The sequence below is a fragment of the Pristiophorus japonicus genome, chromosome 1 (assembly GCF_044704955.1).
Source record: "Pristiophorus japonicus isolate sPriJap1 chromosome 1, sPriJap1.hap1, whole genome shotgun sequence".
NCBI lineage: Eukaryota > Metazoa > Chordata > Chondrichthyes > Pristiophoridae > Pristiophorus > Pristiophorus japonicus.
Window position 1 is genome coordinate 476507184 of NC_091977.1, and position 17843 is coordinate 476525026.

Consider the following 17843-nt stretch of genomic DNA (forward strand, 5'->3'; position numbering starts at 1 on the left):
CCCCATTCACATCTGGTATTAGCTCCCAGATTGCATCTGACTCGCCCCTTATCACTTGCCTGCTCGCTTCCACGACCAGCAGAAATCTCCTGCTTCAGGTTGGCCTGCTCCCTGAACACTTTTTATGCTTTGCTCCAATCGACGTTACTGAGCAATAGCAGGCGAGCAAGGGCAGGACTGGAAGCCACGGATATGGTGAAAGACGCCAAGAAGAGCTCGAGCCTGCGGAAGGGAAGCGAGTTGAGCGTAACGTCGCAGCCGCCACGAGCGTGAGGGAGCAAGCGAGAGGCCTGTCTGACTGATGGACAGATGATTCTATTGCCTGAGGCTTTGCCTGAAAGAAAGTGCTGCCTCTTTTCATGCATTGCTGCTCAAAGGCACTCCCTGCTGACACACAGATGCAAGTGTTCAAGCAAAACGGCGAAGGCACTGTCCTGTGCCTCAGCTGCAACATGTTCAGCTGTAAACTGCTCGTCATATTAAGAGCTCTGCCTTCAACGAATTGCCACTTACCACACACATACATACTTCAAAAGAATGCTCACTGCTTCAAGCCGGAGTGCAACCAACTACCTAAGCACGACTTTGCTTTGCTTTGTTTTCTACTGCACTGCTCCGCTCTCCCACCTGTGAATCGAAGGGATGCGACAGAGGTGCCTCTCTTTGGTGATTGTCTGCCTCATGCCTTGTAATCTGCCCGTCCTGTGCACCTGCTGATGTCGCAGCTATTTTTCACAGGCTGGGCCAGTGGCGCAATGGATAACGCGTCTGACTACGGATCAGAAGATTGTAGGTTCGACTCCTACCTGGCTCGAGTATTTTTGCAATCTTTGCATTATGGCTTTGGATGCCACGTAAGCGAACATATTTGGTCAAACTGTCCAGCTCTTAAACTGGGAAGTACCTTCTTAGTGCAGTAGGCAGCACGTCAGTCTCATAATCTGAAGGTCCTGAGTTCAATCCTTAGAAAAGGCATTGATACTTGTAAAGATGTTTTTCCTTCTTTCCATTTCAGCTGCATGCATGCAAAAATCGAGAAGTTTTGCTGCGACAGCACACCAAAGGATTTGATGTCCCTCAGCCTGCGGTGACCTTCAGAAGCAGATGGGCTCACCCACACCTGACACAACTCTTGTGTCTGAACTATTAACTGAGCCAAAAGAACAGTGGAGAATGCAGGCATTGATCCCACTGCCTCACACATGCAAAGTAAGCGCTCTCCCATTTGAGCAAATTCCCCATTCACATCTGGTATTAGCTCCCAGTTTGCATCTGACTCGCCCCTTATCACTTGCCTGCTCGCTTCCACGACCAGCAGAAATCTCCTGCTTCAGGTTGGCCTGCTCCCTGAACACTTTTCATGCTTTGCTCCAATCGACGTTACTGAGCAATAGCAAGCGAGCAAGGGCAGGACTGGAAGCCACGGATATGGTGAAAGACGCCAAGAAGAGCTCGAGCCTGCGGAAGGGAAGCGAGTTGAGCGTAACGTCGCAGCCGCCACGAGCGTGAGGGAGCAAGCGAGAGGCCTGTCTGACTGATGGACAGATGATTCTATTGCCTGAGGCTTTGCCTGAAAGAAAGTGCTGCCTCTTTTCATGCATTGCTGCTCAAAGGCACTCCCTGCTGACACACAGATGCAAGTGTTCAAGCAAAACGGCGAAGGCACTGTCCTGTGCCTCAGCTGCAACATGTTCAGCTGTAAACTGCTCGTCATATTAAGAGCTCTGCCTTCAGCGAATTGCCACTTACCACACACATACATACTTCAAAAGAATGCTCACTGCTTCAAGCCGGAGTGCAACCAACTACCTAAGCACGACTTTGCTTTGCTTTGTTTTCTACTGCACTGCTCCGCTCTCCCACCTGTGAATCGAAGGGATGCGACAGAGGTGCCTCTCTTTGGTGATTGTCTGCCTCATGCCTTGTAATCTGCCCGTCCTGTGCACCTGCTGATGTCGCAGCTATTTTTCACAGACTGGGCCAGTGGCGCAATGGATAAAGCGTCTGACTACGGATCAGAAGATTGTAGGTTCGACTCCTACCTGGCTCGAGTATTTTTGCAATCTTTGCATTATGGCTTTGGATGCCACGTAAGCGAACATATTTGGTCAAACTGTCCAGCTCTTAAACTGGGAAGTACCTTCTTAGTGCAGTAGGCAGCACGTCAGTCTCATAATCTGAAGGTCCTGAGTTCAATCCTTAGAAAAGGCATTGATACTTGTAAAGATGTTTTTCCTTCTTTCCATTTCAGCTGCATGCATGCAAAAATCGAGAAGTTTTGCTGCGACAGCACACCAAAGGATTTGATGTCCCTCAGCCTGCGGTGACCTTCAGAAGCAGATGGGCTCACCCACACCTGACACAACTCTTGTGTCTGAACTATTAACTGAGCCAAAAGAACAGTGGAGAATGCAGGAATTGATCCCACTGCCTCACACATGCAAAGTAAGCGCTCTCCCATTTGAGCAAATTCCCCATTCACATCTGGTATTAGCTCCCAGTTTGCATCTGACTCGCCCCTTATCACTTGCCTCCTCGCTTCCACGACCAGCAGAAATCTCCTGCTTCAGGTTGGCCTGCTCCCTGAACACTTTTCATGCTTTGCTCCAATCGACGTTACTGAGCAATAGCAAGCGAGCAAGGGCAGGACTGGAAGCCACGGATATGGTGAAAGACGCCAAGAAGAGCTCGAGCCTGCGGAAGGGAAGCGAGTTGAGCGTAACGTCGCAGCCGCCACGAGCGTGAGGGAGCAAGCGAGAGGCCTGTCTGACTGATGGACAGATGATTCTATTGCCTGAGGCTTTGCCTGAAAGAAAGTGCTGCCTCTTTTCATGCATTGCTGCTCAAAGGCACTCCCTGCTGACACACAGATGCAAGTGTTCAAGCAAAACGGCGAAGGCACTGTCCTGTGCCTCAGCTGCAACATGTTCAGCTGTAAACTGCTCGTCATATTAAGAGCTCTGCCTTCAGCGAATTGCCACTTACCACACACATACATACTTCAAAAGAATGCTCACTGCTTCAAGCCGGAGTGCAACCAACTACCTAAGCACGACTTTGCTTTGCTTTGTTTTCTACTGCACTGCTCCGCTCTCCCACCTGTGAATCGAAGGGATGCGACAGAGGTGCCTCTCTTTGGTGATTGTCTGCCTCATGCCTTGTAATCTGCCCGTCCTGTGCACCTGCTGATGTCGCAGCTATTTTTCACAGGCTGGGCCAGTGGCGCAATGGATAACGCGTCTGACTACGGATCAGAAGATTGTAGGTTCGACTCCTACCTGGCTCGAGTATTTTTGCAATCTTTGCATTATGGCTTTGGATGCCACGTAAGCGAACATATTTGGTCAAACTGTCCAGCTCTTAAACTGGGAAGTACCTTCTTAGTGCAGTAGGCAGCACGTCAGTCTCATAATCTGAAGGTCCTGAGTTCAATCCTTAGAAAAGGCATTGATACTTGTAAAGATGTTTTTCCTTCTTTCCATTTCAGCTGCATGCATGCAAAAATCGAGAAGTTTTGCTGCGACAGCACACCAAAGGATTTGATGTCCCTCAGCCTGCGGTGACCTTCAGAAGCAGATGGGCTCACCCACACCTGACACAACTCTTGTGTCTGAACTATTAACTGAGCCAAAAGAACAGTGGAGAATGCAGGCATTGATCCCACTGCCTCACACATGCAAAGTAAGCGCTCTCCCATTTGAGCAAATTCCCCATTCACATCTGGTATTAGCTCCCAGTTTGCATCTGACTCGCCCCTTATCACTTGCCTGCTCGCTTCCACGACCAGCAGAAATCTCCTGCTTCAGGTTGGCCTGCTCCCTGAACACTTTTCATGCTTTGCTCCAATCGACGTTACTGAGCAATAGCAAGCGAGCAAGGGCAGGACTGGAAGCCACGGATATGGTGAAAGACGCCAAGAAGAGCTCGAGCCTGCGGAAGGGAAGCGAGTTGAGCGTAACGTCGCAGCCGCCACGAGCGTGAGGGAGCAAGCGAGAGGCCTGTCTGACTGATGGACAGATGATTCTATTGCCTGAGGCTTTGCCTGAAAGAAAGTGCTGCCTCTTTTCATGCATTGCTGCTCAAAGGCACTCCCTGCTGACACACAGATGCAAGTGTTCAAGCAAAACGGCGAAGGCACTGTCCTGTGCCTCAGCTGCAACATGTTCAGCTGTAAACTGCTCGTCATATTAAGAGCTCTGCCTTCAGCGAATTGCCACTTACCACACACATACATACTTCAAAAGAATGCTCACTGCTTCAAGCCGGAGTGCAACCAACTACCTAAGCACGACTTTGCTTTGCTTTGTTTTCTACTGCACTGCTCCGCTCTCCCACCTGTGAATCGAAGGGATGCGACAGAGGTGCCTCTCTTTGGTGATTGTCTGCCTCATGCCTTGTAATCTGCCCGTCCTGTGCACCTGCTGATGTCGCAGCTATTTTTCACAGACTGGGCCAGTGGCGCAATGGATAACGCGTCTGACTACGGATCAGAAGATTGTAGGTTCGACTCCTACCTGGCTCGAGTATTTTTGCAATCTTTGCATTATGGCTTTGGATGCCACGTAAGCGAACATATTTGGTCAAACTGTCCAGCTCTTAAACTGGGAAGTACCTTCTTAGTGCAGTAGGCAGCACGTCAGTCTCATAATCTGAAGGTCCTGAGTTCAATCCTTAGAAAAGGCATTGATACTTGTAAAGATGTTTTTCCTTCTTTCCATTTCAGCTGCATGCATGCAAAAATCGAGAAGTTTTGCTGCGACAGCACACCAAAGGATTTGATGTCCCTCAGCCTGCGGTGACCTTCAGAAGCAGATGGGCTCACCCACACCTGACACAACTCTTGTGTCTGAACTATTAACTGAGCCAAAAGAACAGTGGAGAATGCAGGCATTGATCCCACTGCCTCACACATGCAAAGTAAGCGCTCTCCCATTTGAGCAATTTCCCCATTCACATCTGGTATTAGCTCCCAGATTGCATCTGACTCGCCCCTTATCACTTGCCTGCTCGCTTCCACGACCAGCAGAAATCTCCTGCTTCAGGTTGGCCTGCTCCCTGAACACTTTTTATGCTTTGCTCCAATCGACGTTACTGAGCAATAGCAGGCGAGCAAGGGCAGGACTGGAAGCCACGGATATGGTGAAAGACGCCAAGAAGAGCTCGAGCCTGCGGAAGGGAAGCGAGTTGAGCGTAACGTCGCAGCCGCCACGAGCGTGAGGGAGCAAGCGAGAGGCCTGTCTGACTGATGGACAGATGATTCTATTGCCTGAGGCTTTGCCTGAAAGAAAGTGCTGCCTCTTTTCATGCATTGCTGCTCAAAGGCACTCCCTGCTGACACACAGATGCAAGTGTTCAAGCAAAACGGCGAAGGCACTGTCCTGTGCCTCAGCTGCAACATGTTCAGCTGTAAACTGCTCGTCATATTAAGAGCTCTGCCTTCAACGAATTGCCACTTACCACACACATACATACTTCAAAAGAATGCTCACTGCTTCAAGCCGGAGTGCAACCAACTACCTAAGCACGACTTTGCTTTGCTTTGTTTTCTACTGCACTGCTCCGCTCTCCCACCTGTGAATCGAAGGGATGCGACAGAGGTGCCTCTCTTTGGTGATTGTCTGCCTCATGCCTTGTAATCTGCCCGTCCTGTGCACCTGCTGATGTCGCAGCTATTTTTCACAGGCTGGGCCAGTGGCGCAATGGATAACGCGTCTGACTACGGATCAGAAGATTGTAGGTTCGACTCCTACCTGGCTCGAGTATTTTTGCAATCTTTGCATTATGGCTTTGGATGCCACGTAAGCGAACATATTTGGTCAAACTGTCCAGCTCTTAAACTGGGAAGTACCTTCTTAGTGCAGTAGGCAGCACGTCAGTCTCATAATCTGAAGGTCCTGAGTTCAATCCTTAGAAAAGGCATTGATACTTGTAAAGATGTTTTTCCTTCTTTCCATTTCAGCTGCATGCATGCAAAAATCGAGAAGTTTTGCTGCGACAGCACACCAAAGGATTTGATGTCCCTCAGCCTGCGGTGACCTTCAGAAGCAGATGGGCTCACCCACACCTGACACAACTCTTGTGTCTGAACTATTAACTGAGCCAAAAGAACAGTGGAGAATGCAGGCATTGATCCCACTGCCTCACACATGCAAAGTAAGCGCTCTCCCATTTGAGCAAATTCCCCATTCACATCTGGTATTAGCTCCCAGTTTGCATCTGACTCGCCCCTTATCACTTGCCTGCTCGCTTCCACGACCAGCAGAAATCTCCTGCTTCAGGTTGGCCTGCTCCCTGAACACTTTTCATGCTTTGCTCCAATCGACGTTACTGAGCAATAGCAAGCGAGCAAGGGCAGGACTGGAAGCCACGGATATGGTGAAAGACGCCAAGAAGAGCTCGAGCCTGCGGAAGGGAAGCGAGTTGAGCGTAACGTCGCAGCCGCCACGAGCGTGAGGGAGCAAGCGAGAGGCCTGTCTGACTGATGGACAGATGATTCTATTGCCTGAGGCTTTGCCTGAAAGAAAGTGCTGCCTCTTTTCATGCATTGCTGCTCAAAGGCACTCCCTGCTGACACACAGATGCAAGTGTTCAAGCAAAACGGCGAAGGCACTGTCCTGTGCCTCAGCTGCAACATGTTCAGCTGTAAACTGCTCGTCATATTAAGAGCTCTGCCTTCAGCGAATTGCCACTTACCACACACATACATACTTCAAAAGAATGCTCACTGCTTCAAGCCGGAGTGCAACCAACTACCTAAGCACGACTTTGCTTTGCTTTGTTTTCTACTGCACTGCTCCGCTCTCCCACCTGTGAATCGAAGGGATGCGACAGAGGTGCCTCTCTTTGGTGATTGTCTGCCTCATGCCTTGTAATCTGCCCGTCCTGTGCACCTGCTGATGTCGCAGCTATTTTTCACAGACTGGGCCAGTGGCGCAATGGATAACGCGTCTGACTACGGATCAGAAGATTGTAGGTTCGACTCCTACCTGGCTCGAGTATTTTTGCAATCTTTGCATTATGGCTTTGGATGCCACGTAAGCGAACATATTTGGTCAAACTGTCCAGCTCTTAAACTGGGAAGTACCTTCTTAGTGCAGTAGGCAGCACGTCAGTCTCATAATCTGAAGGTCCTGAGTTCAATCCTTAGAAAAGGCATTGATACTTGTAAAGATGTTTTTCCTTCTTTCCATTTCAGCTGCATGCATGCAAAAATCGAGAAGTTTTGCTGCGACAGCACACCAAAGGATTTGATGTCCCTCAGCCTGCGGTGACCTTCAGAAGCAGATGGGCTCACCCACACCTGACACAACTCTTGTGTCTGAACTATTAACTGAGCCAAAAGAACAGTGGAGAATGCAGGAATTGATCCCACTGCCTCACACATGCAAAGTAAGCGCTCTCCCATTTGAGCAAATTCCCCATTCACATCTGGTATTAGCTCCCAGTTTGCATCTGACTCGCCCCTTATCACTTGCCTCCTCGCTTCCACGACCAGCAGAAATCTCCTGCTTCAGGTTGGCCTGCTCCCTGAACACTTTTCATGCTTTGCTCCAATCGACGTTACTGAGCAATAGCAAGCGAGCAAGGGCAGGACTGGAAGCCACGGATATGGTGAAAGACGCCAAGAAGAGCTCGAGCCTGCGGAAGGGAAGCGAGTTGAGCGTAACGTCGCAGCCGCCACGAGCGTGAGGGAGCAAGCGAGAGGCCTGTCTGACTGATGGACAGATGATTCTATTGCCTGAGGCTTTGCCTGAAAGAAAGTGCTGCCTCTTTTCATGCATTGCTGCTCAAAGGCACTCCCTGCTGACACACAGATGCAAGTGTTCAAGCAAAACGGCGAAGGCACTGTCCTGTGCCTCAGCTGCAACATGTTCAGCTGTAAACTGCTCGTCATATTAAGAGCTCTGCCTTCAGCGAATTGCCACTTACCACACACATACATACTTCAAAAGAATGCTCACTGCTTCAAGCCGGAGTGCAACCAACTACCTAAGCACGACTTTGCATTGCTTTGTTTTCTACTGCACTGCTCCGCTCTCCCACCTGTGAATCGAAGGGATGCGACAGAGGTGCCTCTCTTTGGTGATTGTCTGCCTCATGCCTTGTAATCTGCCCGTCCTGTGCACCTGCTGATGTCGCAGCTATTTTTCACAGACTGGGCCAGTGGCGCAATGGATAACGCGTCTGACTACGGATCAGAAGATTGTAGGTTCGACTCCTACCTGGCTCGAGTATTTTTGCAATCTTTGCATTATGGCTTTGGATGCCACGTAAGCGAACATATTTGGTCAAACTGTCCAGCTCTTAAACTGGGAAGTACCTTCTTAGTGCAGTAGGCAGCACGTCAGTCTCATAATCTGAAGGTCCTGAGTTCAATCCTTAGAAAAGGCATTGATACTTGTAAAGATGTTTTTCCTTCTTTCCATTTCAGCTGCATGCATGCAAAAATCGAGAAGTTTTGCTGCGACAGCACACCAAAGGATTTGATGTCCCTCAGCCTGCGGTGACCTTCAGAAGCAGATGGGCTCACCCACACCTGACACAACTCTTGTGTCTGAACTATTAACTGAGCCAAAAGAACAGTGGAGAATGCAGGCATTGATCCCACTGCCTCACACATGCAAAGTAAGCGCTCTCCCATTTGAGCAAATTCCCCATTCACATCTGGTATTAGCTCCCAGATTGCATCTGACTCGCCCCTTATCACTTGCCTGCTCGCTTCCACGACCAGCAGAAATCTCCTGCTTCAGGTTGGCCTGCTCCCTGAACACTTTTCATGCTTTGCTCCAATCGACGTTACTGAGCAATAGCAAGCGAGCAAGGGCAGGACTGGAAGCCACGGATATGGTGAAAGACGCCAAGAAGAGCTCGAGCCTGCGGAAGGGAAGCGAGTTGAGCGTAACGTCGCAGCCGCCACGAGCGTGAGGGAGCAAGCGAGAGGCCTGTCTGACTGATGGACAGATGATTCTATTGCCTGAGGCTTTGCCTGAAAGAAAGTGCTGCCTCTTTTCATGCATTGCTGCTCAAAGGCACTCCCTGCTGACACACAGATGCAAGTGTTCAAGCAAAACGGCGAAGGCACTGTCCTGTGCCTCAGCTGCAACATGTTCAGCTGTAAACTGCTCGTCATATTAAGAGCTCTGCCTTCAGCGAATTGCCACTTACCACACACATACATACTTCAAAAGAATGCTCACTGCTTCAAGCCGGAGTGCAACCAACTACCTAAGCACGACTTTGCTTTGCTTTGTTTTCTACTGCACTGCTCCGCTCTCCCACCTGTGAATCGAAGGGATGCGACAGAGGTGCCTCTCTTTGGTGATTGTCTGCCTCATGCCTTGTAATCTGCCCGTCCTGTGCACCTGCTGATGTCGCAGCTATTTTTCACAGGCTGGGCCAGTGGCGCAATGGATAACGCGTCTGACTACGGATCAGAAGATTGTAGGTTCGACTCCTACCTGGCTCGAGTATTTTTGCAATCTTTGCATTATGGCTTTGGATGCCACGTAAGCGAACATATTTGGTCAAACTGTCCAGCTCTTAAACTGGGAAGTACCTTCTTAGTGCAGTAGGCAGCACGTCAGTCTCATAATCTGAAGGTCCTGAGTTCAATCCTTAGAAAAGGCATTGATACTTGTAAAGATGTTTTTCCTTCTTTCCATTTCAGCTGCATGCATGCAAAAATCGAGAAGTTTTGCTGCGACAGCACACCAAAGGATTTGATGTCCCTCAGCCTGCGGTGACCTTCAGAAGCAGATGGGCTCACCCACACCTGACACAACTCTTGTGTCTGAACTATTAACTGAGCCAAAAGAACAGTGGAGAATGCAGGCATTGATCCCACTGCCTCACACATGCAAAGTAAGCGCTCTCCCATTTGAGCAAATTCCCCATTCACATCTGGTATTAGCTCCCAGTTTGCATCTGACTCGCCCCTTATCACTTGCCTGCTCGCTTCCACGACCAGCAGAAATCTCCTGCTTCAGGTTGGCCTGCTCCCTGAACACTTTTCATGCTTTGCTCCAATCGACGTTACTGAGCAATAGCAAGCGAGCAAGGGCAGGACTGGAAGCCACGGATATGGTGAAAGACGCCAAGAAGAGCTCGAGCCTGCGGAAGGGAAGCGAGTTGAGCGTAACGTCGCAGCCGCCACGAGCGTGAGGGAGCAAGCGAGAGGCCTGTCTGACTGATGGACAGATGATTCTATTGCCTGAGGCTTTGCCTGAAAGAAAGTGCTGCCTCTTTTCATGCATTGCTGCTCAAAGGCACTCCCTGCTGACACACAGATGCAAGTGTTCAAGCAAAACGGCGAAGGCACTGTCCTGTGCCTCAGCTGCAACATGTTCAGCTGTAAACTGCTCGTCATATTAAGAGCTCTGCCTTCAACGAATTGCCACTTACCACACACATACATACTTCAAAAGAATGCTCACTGCTTCAAGCCGGAGTGCAACCAACTACCTAAGCACGACTTTGCTTTGCTTTGTTTTCGACTGCACTGCTCCGCTCTCCCACCTGTGAATCGAAGGGATGCGACAGAGGTGCCTCTCTTTGGTGATTGTCTGCCTCATGCCTTGTAATCTGCCTGTCCTGTGCACCTGCTGATGTCGCAGCTATTTTTCACAGACTGGGCCAGTGGCGCAATGGATAACGCATCTGACTACGGATCAGAAGATTGTAGGTTCGACTCCTACCTGGCTCGAGTATTTTTTCAATCTTTGCATTATGGCTTTGGATGCCACGTAAGCGAACATATTTGGTCAAACTGTCCAGCTCTTAAACTGGGAAGTACCTTCTTAGTGCAGTAGGCAGCACGTCAGTCTCATAATCTGAAGGTCCTGAGTTCAATCCTTAGAAAAGGCATTGATACTTGTAAAGATGTTTTTCCTTCTTTCCATTTCAGCTGCATGCATGCAAAAATCGAGAAGTTTTGCTGCGACAGCACACCAAAGGATTTGATGTCCCTCAGCCTGCGGTGACCTTCAGAAGCAGATGGGCTCACCCACACCTGACACAACTCTTGTGTCTGAACTATTAACTGAGCCAAAAGAACAGTGGAGAATGCAGGCATTGATCCCACTGCCTCACACATGCAAAGTAAGCGCTCTCCCATTTGAGCAAATTCCCCATTCACATCTGGTATTAGCTCCCAGTTTGCATCTGACTCGCCCCTTATCACTTGCCTGCTCGCTTCCACGACCAGCAGAAATCTCCTGCTTCAGGTTGGCCTGCTCCCTGAACACTTTTCATGCTTTGCTCCAATCGACGTTACTGAGCAATAGCAAGCGAGCAAGGGCAGGACTGGAAGCCACGGATATGGTGAAAGACGCCAAGAAGAGCTTGAGCCTGCGGAAGGGAAGCGAGTTGAGCGTAACGTCGCAGCCGCCATGAGCGTGAGGGAGCAAGCGAGAGGCCTGTCTGACTGATGGACAGATGATTCTATTGCCTGAGGCTTTGCCTGAAAGAAAGTGCTGCCTCTTTTCATGCATTGCTGCTCAAAGGCACTCCCTGCTGACACACAGATGCAAGTGTTCAAGCAAAACGGCGAAGGCACTGTCCTGTGCCTCAGCTGCAACATGTTCAGCTGTAAACTGCTCGTCATATTAAGAGCTCTGCCTTCAACGAATTGCCACTTACCACACACATACATACTTCAAAAGAATGCTCACTGCTTCAAGCCAGAGTGCAACCAACTACCTAAGCACGACTTTGCTTTGCTTTGTTTTCGACTGCACTGCTCCGCTCTCCCACCTGTGAATCGAAGGGATGCGACAGAGGTGCCTCTCTTTGGTGATTGTCTGCCTCATGCCTTGGAATCTGCCCGTCCTGTGCACCTGCTGATGTCGCAGCTATTTTTCACAGACTGGGCCAGTGGCGCAATGGATAACGCATCTGACTACGGATCAGAAGATTGTAGGTTCGACTCCTACCTGGCTCGAGTATTTTTGCAATCTTTGCATTATGGCTTTGGATGCCACGTAAGCGAACATATTTGGTCAAACTGTCCAGCTCTTAAACTGGGAAGTACCTTCTTAGTGCAGTAGGCAGCACGTCAGTCTCATAATCTGAAGGTCCTGAGTTCAATCCTTAGAAAAGGCATTGATACTTGTAAAGATGTTTTTCCTTCTTTCCATTTCAGCTGCATGCATGCAAAAATCGAGAAGTTTTGCTGCGACAGCACACCAAAGGATTTGATGTCCCTCAGCCTGCGGTGACCTTCAGAAGCAGATGGGCTCACCCACACCTGACACAACTCTTGTGTCTGAACTATTAACTGAGCCAAAAGAACAGTGGAGAATGCAGGCATTGATCCCACTGCCTCACACATGCAAAGTAAGCGCTCTCCCATTTGAGCAAATTCCCCATTCACATCTGGTATTAGCTCCCAGATTGCATCTGACTCGCCCCTTATCACTTGCCTGCTCGCTTCCACGACCAGCAGAAATCTCCTGCTTCAGGTTGGCCTGCTCCCTGAACACTTTTCATGCTTTGCTCCAATCGACGTTACTGAGCAATAGCAAGCGAGCAAGGGCAGGACTGGAAGCCACGGATATGGTGAAAGACGCCAAGAAGAGCTCGAGCCTGCGGAAGGGAAGCGAGTTGAGCGTAACGTCGCAGCCGCCACGAGCGTGAGGGAGCAAGCGAGAGGCCTGTCTGACTGATGGACAGATGATTCTATTGCCTGAGGCTTTGCCTGAAAGAAAGTGCTGCCTCTTTTCATGCATTGCTGCTCAAAGGCACTCCCTGCTGACACACAGATGCAAGTGTTCAAGCAAAACGGCGAAGGCACTGTCCTGTGCCTCAGCTGCAACATGTTCAGCTGTAAACTGCTCGTCATATTAAGAGCTCTGCCTTCAGCGAATTGCCACTTACCACACACATACATACTTCAAAAGAATGCTCACTGCTTCAAGCCGGAGTGCAACCAACTACCTAAGCACGACTTTGCTTTGCTTTGTTTTCTACTGCACTGCTCCGCTCTCCCACCTGTGAATCGAAGGGATGCGACAGAGGTGCCTCTCTTTGGTGATTGTCTGCCTCATGCCTTGTAATCTGCCCGTCCTGTGCACCTGCTGATGTCGCAGCTATTTTTCACAGGCTGGGCCAGTGGCGCAATGGATAACGCGTCTGACTACGGATCAGAAGATTGTAGGTTCGACTCCTACCTGGCTCGAGTATTTTTGCAATCTTTGCATTATGGCTTTGGATGCCACGTAAGCGAACATATTTGGTCAAACTGTCCAGCTCTTAAACTGGGAAGTACCTTCTTAGTGCAGTAGGCAGCACGTCAGTCTCGTTATCTGAAGGTCCTCAGTTCAATCCTTAGAGAAGGCATTGATACTTGTAAAGATGTTTTTCTTTCTTTCCATTTCAGCTGCATGCATGCAAAAATCGAGAAGTTTTGCTGCGACAGCACACCAAAGGATTTGATGTCCCTCAGCCTGCGGTGACCTTCAGAAGCAGATGGGCTCACCCACACCTGACACAACTCTTGTGTCTGAACTATTAACTGAGCCAAAAGAACAGTGGAGAATGCAGGCATTGATCCCACTGCCTCACACATGCAAAGTAAGCGCTCTCCCATTTGAGCAAATTCCCCATTCACATCTGGTATTAGCTCCCAGTTTGCATCTGACTCGCCCCTTATCACTTGCCTGCTCGCTTCCACGACCAGCAGAAATCTCCTGCTTCAGGTTGGCCTGCTCCCTGAACACTTTTCATGCTTTGCTCCAATCGACGTTACTGAGCAATAGCAAGCGAGCAAGGGCAGGACTGGAAGCCACGGATATGGTGAAAGACGCCAAGAAGAGCTCGAGCCTGCGGAAGGGAAGCGAGTTGAGCGTAACGTCGCAGCCGCCACGAGCGTGAGGGAGCAAGCGAGAGGCCTGTCTGACTGATGGACAGATGATTCTATTGCCTGAGGCTTTGCCTGAAAGAAAGTGCTGCCTCTTTTCATGCATTGCTGCTCAAAGGCACTCCCTGCTGACACACAGATGCAAGTGTTCAAGCAAAACGGCGAAGGCACTGTCCTGTGCCTCAGCTGCAACATGTTCAGCTGTAAACTGCTCGTCATATTAAGAGCTCTGCCTTCAACGAATTGCCACTTACCACACACATACATACTTCAAAAGAATGCTCACTGCTTCAAGCCGGAGTGCAACCAACTACCTAAGCACGACTTTGCTTTGCTTTGTTTTCGACTGCACTGCTCCGCTCTCCCACCTGTGAATCGAAGGGATGCGACAGAGGTGCCTCTCTTTGGTGATTGTCTGCCTCATGCCTTGGAATCTGCCCGTCCTGTGCACCTGCTGATGTCGCAGCTATTTTTCACAGACTGGGCCAGTGGCGCAATGGATAACGCATCTGACTACGGATCAGAAGATTGTAGGTTTGACTCCTACCTGGCTCGAGTATTTTTGCAATCTTTGCATTATGGCTTTGGATGCCACGTAAGCGAACATATTTGGTCAAACTGTCCAGCTCTTAAACTGGGAAGTACCTTCTTAGTGCAGTAGGCAGCACGTCAGTCTCATAATCTGAAGGTCCTGAGTTCAATCCTTAGAAAAGGCATTGATACTTGTAAAGATGTTTTTCCTTCTTTCCATTTCAGCTGCATGCATGCAAAAATCGAGAAGTTTTGCTGCGACAGCACACCAAAGGATTTGATGTCCCTCAGCCTGCGGTGACCTTCAGAAGCAGATGGGCTCACCCACACCTGACACAACTCTTGTGTCTGAACTATTAACTGAGCCAAAAGAACAGTGGAGAATGCAGGCATTGATCCCACTGCCTCACACGTGCAAAGTAAGCACTCTCCCATTTGAGCAAATTCCCCATTCACATCTGGTATTAGCTCCCAGTTTGCATCTGACTCGCCCCTTATCACTTGCCTGCTCGCTTCCACGACCAGCAGAAATCTCCTGCTTCAGGTTGGCCTGCTCCCTGAACACTTTTCATGCTTTGCTCCAATCGACGTTACTGAGCAATAGCAAGCGAGCAAGGGCAGGACTGGAAGCCACGGATATGGTGAAAGACGCCAAGAAGAGCTCGAGCCTGCGGAAGGGAAGCGAGTTGAGCGTAACGTCGCAGCCGCCACGAGCGTGAGGGAGCAAGCGAGAGGCCTGTCTGACTGATGGACAGATGATTCTATTGCCTGAGGCTTTGCCTGAAAGAAAGTGCTGCCTCTTTTCATGCATTGCTGCTCAAAGGCACTCCCTGCTGACACACAGATGCAAGTGTTCAAGCAAAACGGCGAAGGCACTGTCCTGTGCCTCAGCTGCAACATGTTCAGCTGTAAACTGCTCGTCATATTAAGAGCTCTGCCTTCAACGAATTGCCACTTACCACACACATACATACTTCAAAAGAATGCTCACTGCTTCAAGCCGGAGTGCAACCAACTACCTAAGCACGACTTTGCTTTGCTTTGTTTTCTACTGCACTGCTCCGCTCTCCCACCTGTGAATCGAAGGGATGCGACAGAGGTGCCTCTCTTTGGTGATTGTCTGCCTCATGCCTTGTAATCTGCCCGTCCTGTGCACCTGCTGATGTCGCAGCTATTTTTCACAGACTGGGCCAGTGGCGCAATGGATAACGCGTCTGACTACGGATCAGAAGATTGTAGGTTCGACTCCTACCTGGCTCGAGTATTTTTGCAATCTTTGCATTATGGCTTTGGATGCCACGTAAGCGAACATATTTGGTCAAACTGTCCAGCTCTTAAACTGGGAAGTACCTTCTTAGTGCAGTAGGCAGCACGTCAGTCTCATAATCTGAAGGTCCTGAGTTCAATCCTTAGAAAAGGCATTGATACTTGTAAAGATGTTTTTCCTTCTTTCCATTTCAGCTGCATGCATGCAAAAATCGAGAAGTTTTGCTGCGACAGCACACCAAAGGATTTGATGTCCCTCAGCCTGCGGTGACCTTCAGAAGCAGATGGGCTCACCCACACCTGACACAACTCTTGTGTCTGAACTATTAACTGAGCCAAAAGAACAGTGGAGAATGCAGGCATTGATCCCACTGCCTCACACGTGCAAAGTAAGCACTCTCCCATTTGAGCAAATTCCCCATTCACATCTGGTATTAGCTCCCAGTTTGCATCTGACTCGCCCCTTATCACTTGCCTGCTCGCTTCCACGACCAGCAGAAATCTCCTGCTTCAGGTTGGCCTGCTCCCTGAACACTTTTCATGCTTTGCTCCAATCGACGTTACTGAGCAATAGCAAGCGAGCAAGGGCAGGACTGGAAGCCACGGATATGGTGAAAGACGCCAAGAAGAGCTCGAGCCTGCGGAAGGGAAGTGAGTTGAGCGTAACGTTGCAGCCGCCACGAGCATGAGGGAGCAAGCGAGAGGCCTGTCTGACTGATGGACAGATGATTCTATTGCCTGAGGCTTTGCTTGAAAGAAAGTGCTGCCTCTTTTCATGCATTGCTGCTCAAAGGCACTCCCTGCTGACACACAGATGCAAGTGTTCAAGCAAAACGGCGAAGGCACTGTCCTGTGCCTCAGCTGCAACATGTTCAGCTGTAAACTGCTCGTCATATTAAGAGCTCTGCCTTCAACGAATTGCCACTTACCACACACATACATACTTCAAAAGAATGCTCACTGCTTCAAGCCGGAGTGCAACCAACTACCTAAGCACGACTTTGCTTTGCTTTGTTTTCGACTGCACTGCTCCGCTCTCCCACCTGTGAATCGAAGGGATGCGACAGAGGTGCCTCTCTTTGGTGATTGTCTGCCTCATGCCTTGGAATCTGCCCGTCCTGTGCACCTGCTGATGTCGCAGCTATTTTTCACAGACTGGGCCAGTGGCGCAATGGATAACGCATCTGACTACGGATCAGAAGATTGTAGGTTCGACTCCTACCTGGCTCGAGTATTTTTGCAATCTTTGCATTATGGCTTTGGATGCCACGTAAGCGAACATATTTGGTCAAACTGTCCAGCTCTTAAACTGGGAAGTACCTTCTTAGTGCAGTAGGCAGCACGTCAGTCTCATAATCTGAAGGTCCTGAGTTCAATCCTTAGAAAAGGCATTGATACTTGTAAAGATGTTTTTCCTTCTTTCCATTTCAGCTGCATGCATGCAAAAATCGAGAAGTTTTGCTGCGACAGCACACCAAAGGATTTGATGTCCCTCAGCCTGCGGTGACCTTCAGAAGCAGATGGGCTCACCCACACCTGACACAACTCTTGTGTCTGAACTATTAACTGAGCCAAAAGAACAGTGGAGAATGCAGGCATTGATCCCACTGCCTCACACATGCAAAGTAAGCGCTCTCCCATTTGAGCAAATTCCCCATTCACATCTGGTATTAGCTCCCAGATTGCATCTGACTCGCCCCTTATCACTTGCCTGCTCGCTTCCACGACCAGCAGAAATCTCCTGCTTCAGGTTGGCCTGCTCCCTGAACACTTTTCATGCTTTGCTCCAATCGACGTTACTGAGCAATAGCAAGCGAGCAAGGGCAGGACTGGAAGCCACGGATATGGTGAAAGACGCCAAGAAGAGCTCGAGCCTGCGGAAGGGAAGCGAGTTGAGCGTAACGTCGCAGCCGCCACGAGCGTGAGGGAGCAAGCGAGAGGCCTGTCTGACTGATGGACAGATGATTCTATTGCCTGAGGCTTTGCCTGAAAGAAAGTGCTGCCTCTTTTCATGCATTGCTGCTCAAAGGCACTCCCTGCTGACACACAGATGCAAGTGTTCAAGCAAAACGGCGAAGGCACTGTCCTGTGCCTCAGCTGCAACATGTTCAGCTGTAAACTGCTCGTCATATTAAGAGCTCTGCCTTCAACGAATTGCCACTTACCACACACATACATACTTCAAAAGAAT

The 17843-nt window shown here is 49.6% G+C and overlaps 14 non-coding genes across 14 annotated transcripts; all 14 read left to right on the forward strand.

Annotated features, from left to right (window-relative positions):
• Nucleotides 1-741: 741 nt before the first annotated feature.
• On the forward strand, nt 742-814 carry trnar-acg (transfer RNA arginine (anticodon ACG)). Its single transcript has one exon. It is a non-coding gene; the product is annotated as a tRNA-Arg (tRNA).
• A 1163-nt stretch (nt 815-1977) lies between these two features.
• trnar-acg (transfer RNA arginine (anticodon ACG)) lies at nt 1978-2050 on the forward strand. The gene has a single exon. It is a non-coding gene; the product is annotated as a tRNA-Arg (tRNA).
• Nucleotides 2051-3213: 1163 nt separating this feature from the next.
• trnar-acg (transfer RNA arginine (anticodon ACG)) lies at nt 3214-3286 on the forward strand. The gene has a single exon. It is a non-coding gene; the product is annotated as a tRNA-Arg (tRNA).
• Nucleotides 3287-4449: 1163 nt separating this feature from the next.
• On the forward strand, nt 4450-4522 carry trnar-acg (transfer RNA arginine (anticodon ACG)). Its single transcript has one exon. It is a non-coding gene; the product is annotated as a tRNA-Arg (tRNA).
• A 1163-nt stretch (nt 4523-5685) lies between these two features.
• On the forward strand, nt 5686-5758 carry trnar-acg (transfer RNA arginine (anticodon ACG)). Its single transcript has one exon. It is a non-coding gene; the product is annotated as a tRNA-Arg (tRNA).
• Nucleotides 5759-6921: 1163 nt separating this feature from the next.
• On the forward strand, nt 6922-6994 carry trnar-acg (transfer RNA arginine (anticodon ACG)). The gene has a single exon. It is a non-coding gene; the product is annotated as a tRNA-Arg (tRNA).
• Nucleotides 6995-8157: 1163 nt separating this feature from the next.
• On the forward strand, nt 8158-8230 carry trnar-acg (transfer RNA arginine (anticodon ACG)). The gene has a single exon. It is a non-coding gene; the product is annotated as a tRNA-Arg (tRNA).
• Nucleotides 8231-9393: 1163 nt separating this feature from the next.
• On the forward strand, nt 9394-9466 carry trnar-acg (transfer RNA arginine (anticodon ACG)). The gene has a single exon. It is a non-coding gene; the product is annotated as a tRNA-Arg (tRNA).
• A 1163-nt stretch (nt 9467-10629) lies between these two features.
• trnar-acg (transfer RNA arginine (anticodon ACG)) lies at nt 10630-10702 on the forward strand. Its single transcript has one exon. It is a non-coding gene; the product is annotated as a tRNA-Arg (tRNA).
• A 1163-nt stretch (nt 10703-11865) lies between these two features.
• Nucleotides 11866-11938, forward strand: trnar-acg (transfer RNA arginine (anticodon ACG)). The gene has a single exon. It is a non-coding gene; the product is annotated as a tRNA-Arg (tRNA).
• A 1163-nt stretch (nt 11939-13101) lies between these two features.
• trnar-acg (transfer RNA arginine (anticodon ACG)) lies at nt 13102-13174 on the forward strand. Its single transcript has one exon. It is a non-coding gene; the product is annotated as a tRNA-Arg (tRNA).
• Nucleotides 13175-14337: 1163 nt separating this feature from the next.
• Nucleotides 14338-14410, forward strand: trnar-acg (transfer RNA arginine (anticodon ACG)). Its single transcript has one exon. It is a non-coding gene; the product is annotated as a tRNA-Arg (tRNA).
• A 1163-nt stretch (nt 14411-15573) lies between these two features.
• trnar-acg (transfer RNA arginine (anticodon ACG)) lies at nt 15574-15646 on the forward strand. Its single transcript has one exon. It is a non-coding gene; the product is annotated as a tRNA-Arg (tRNA).
• Nucleotides 15647-16809: 1163 nt separating this feature from the next.
• On the forward strand, nt 16810-16882 carry trnar-acg (transfer RNA arginine (anticodon ACG)). Its single transcript has one exon. It is a non-coding gene; the product is annotated as a tRNA-Arg (tRNA).
• Nucleotides 16883-17843: the final 961 nt, after the last annotated feature.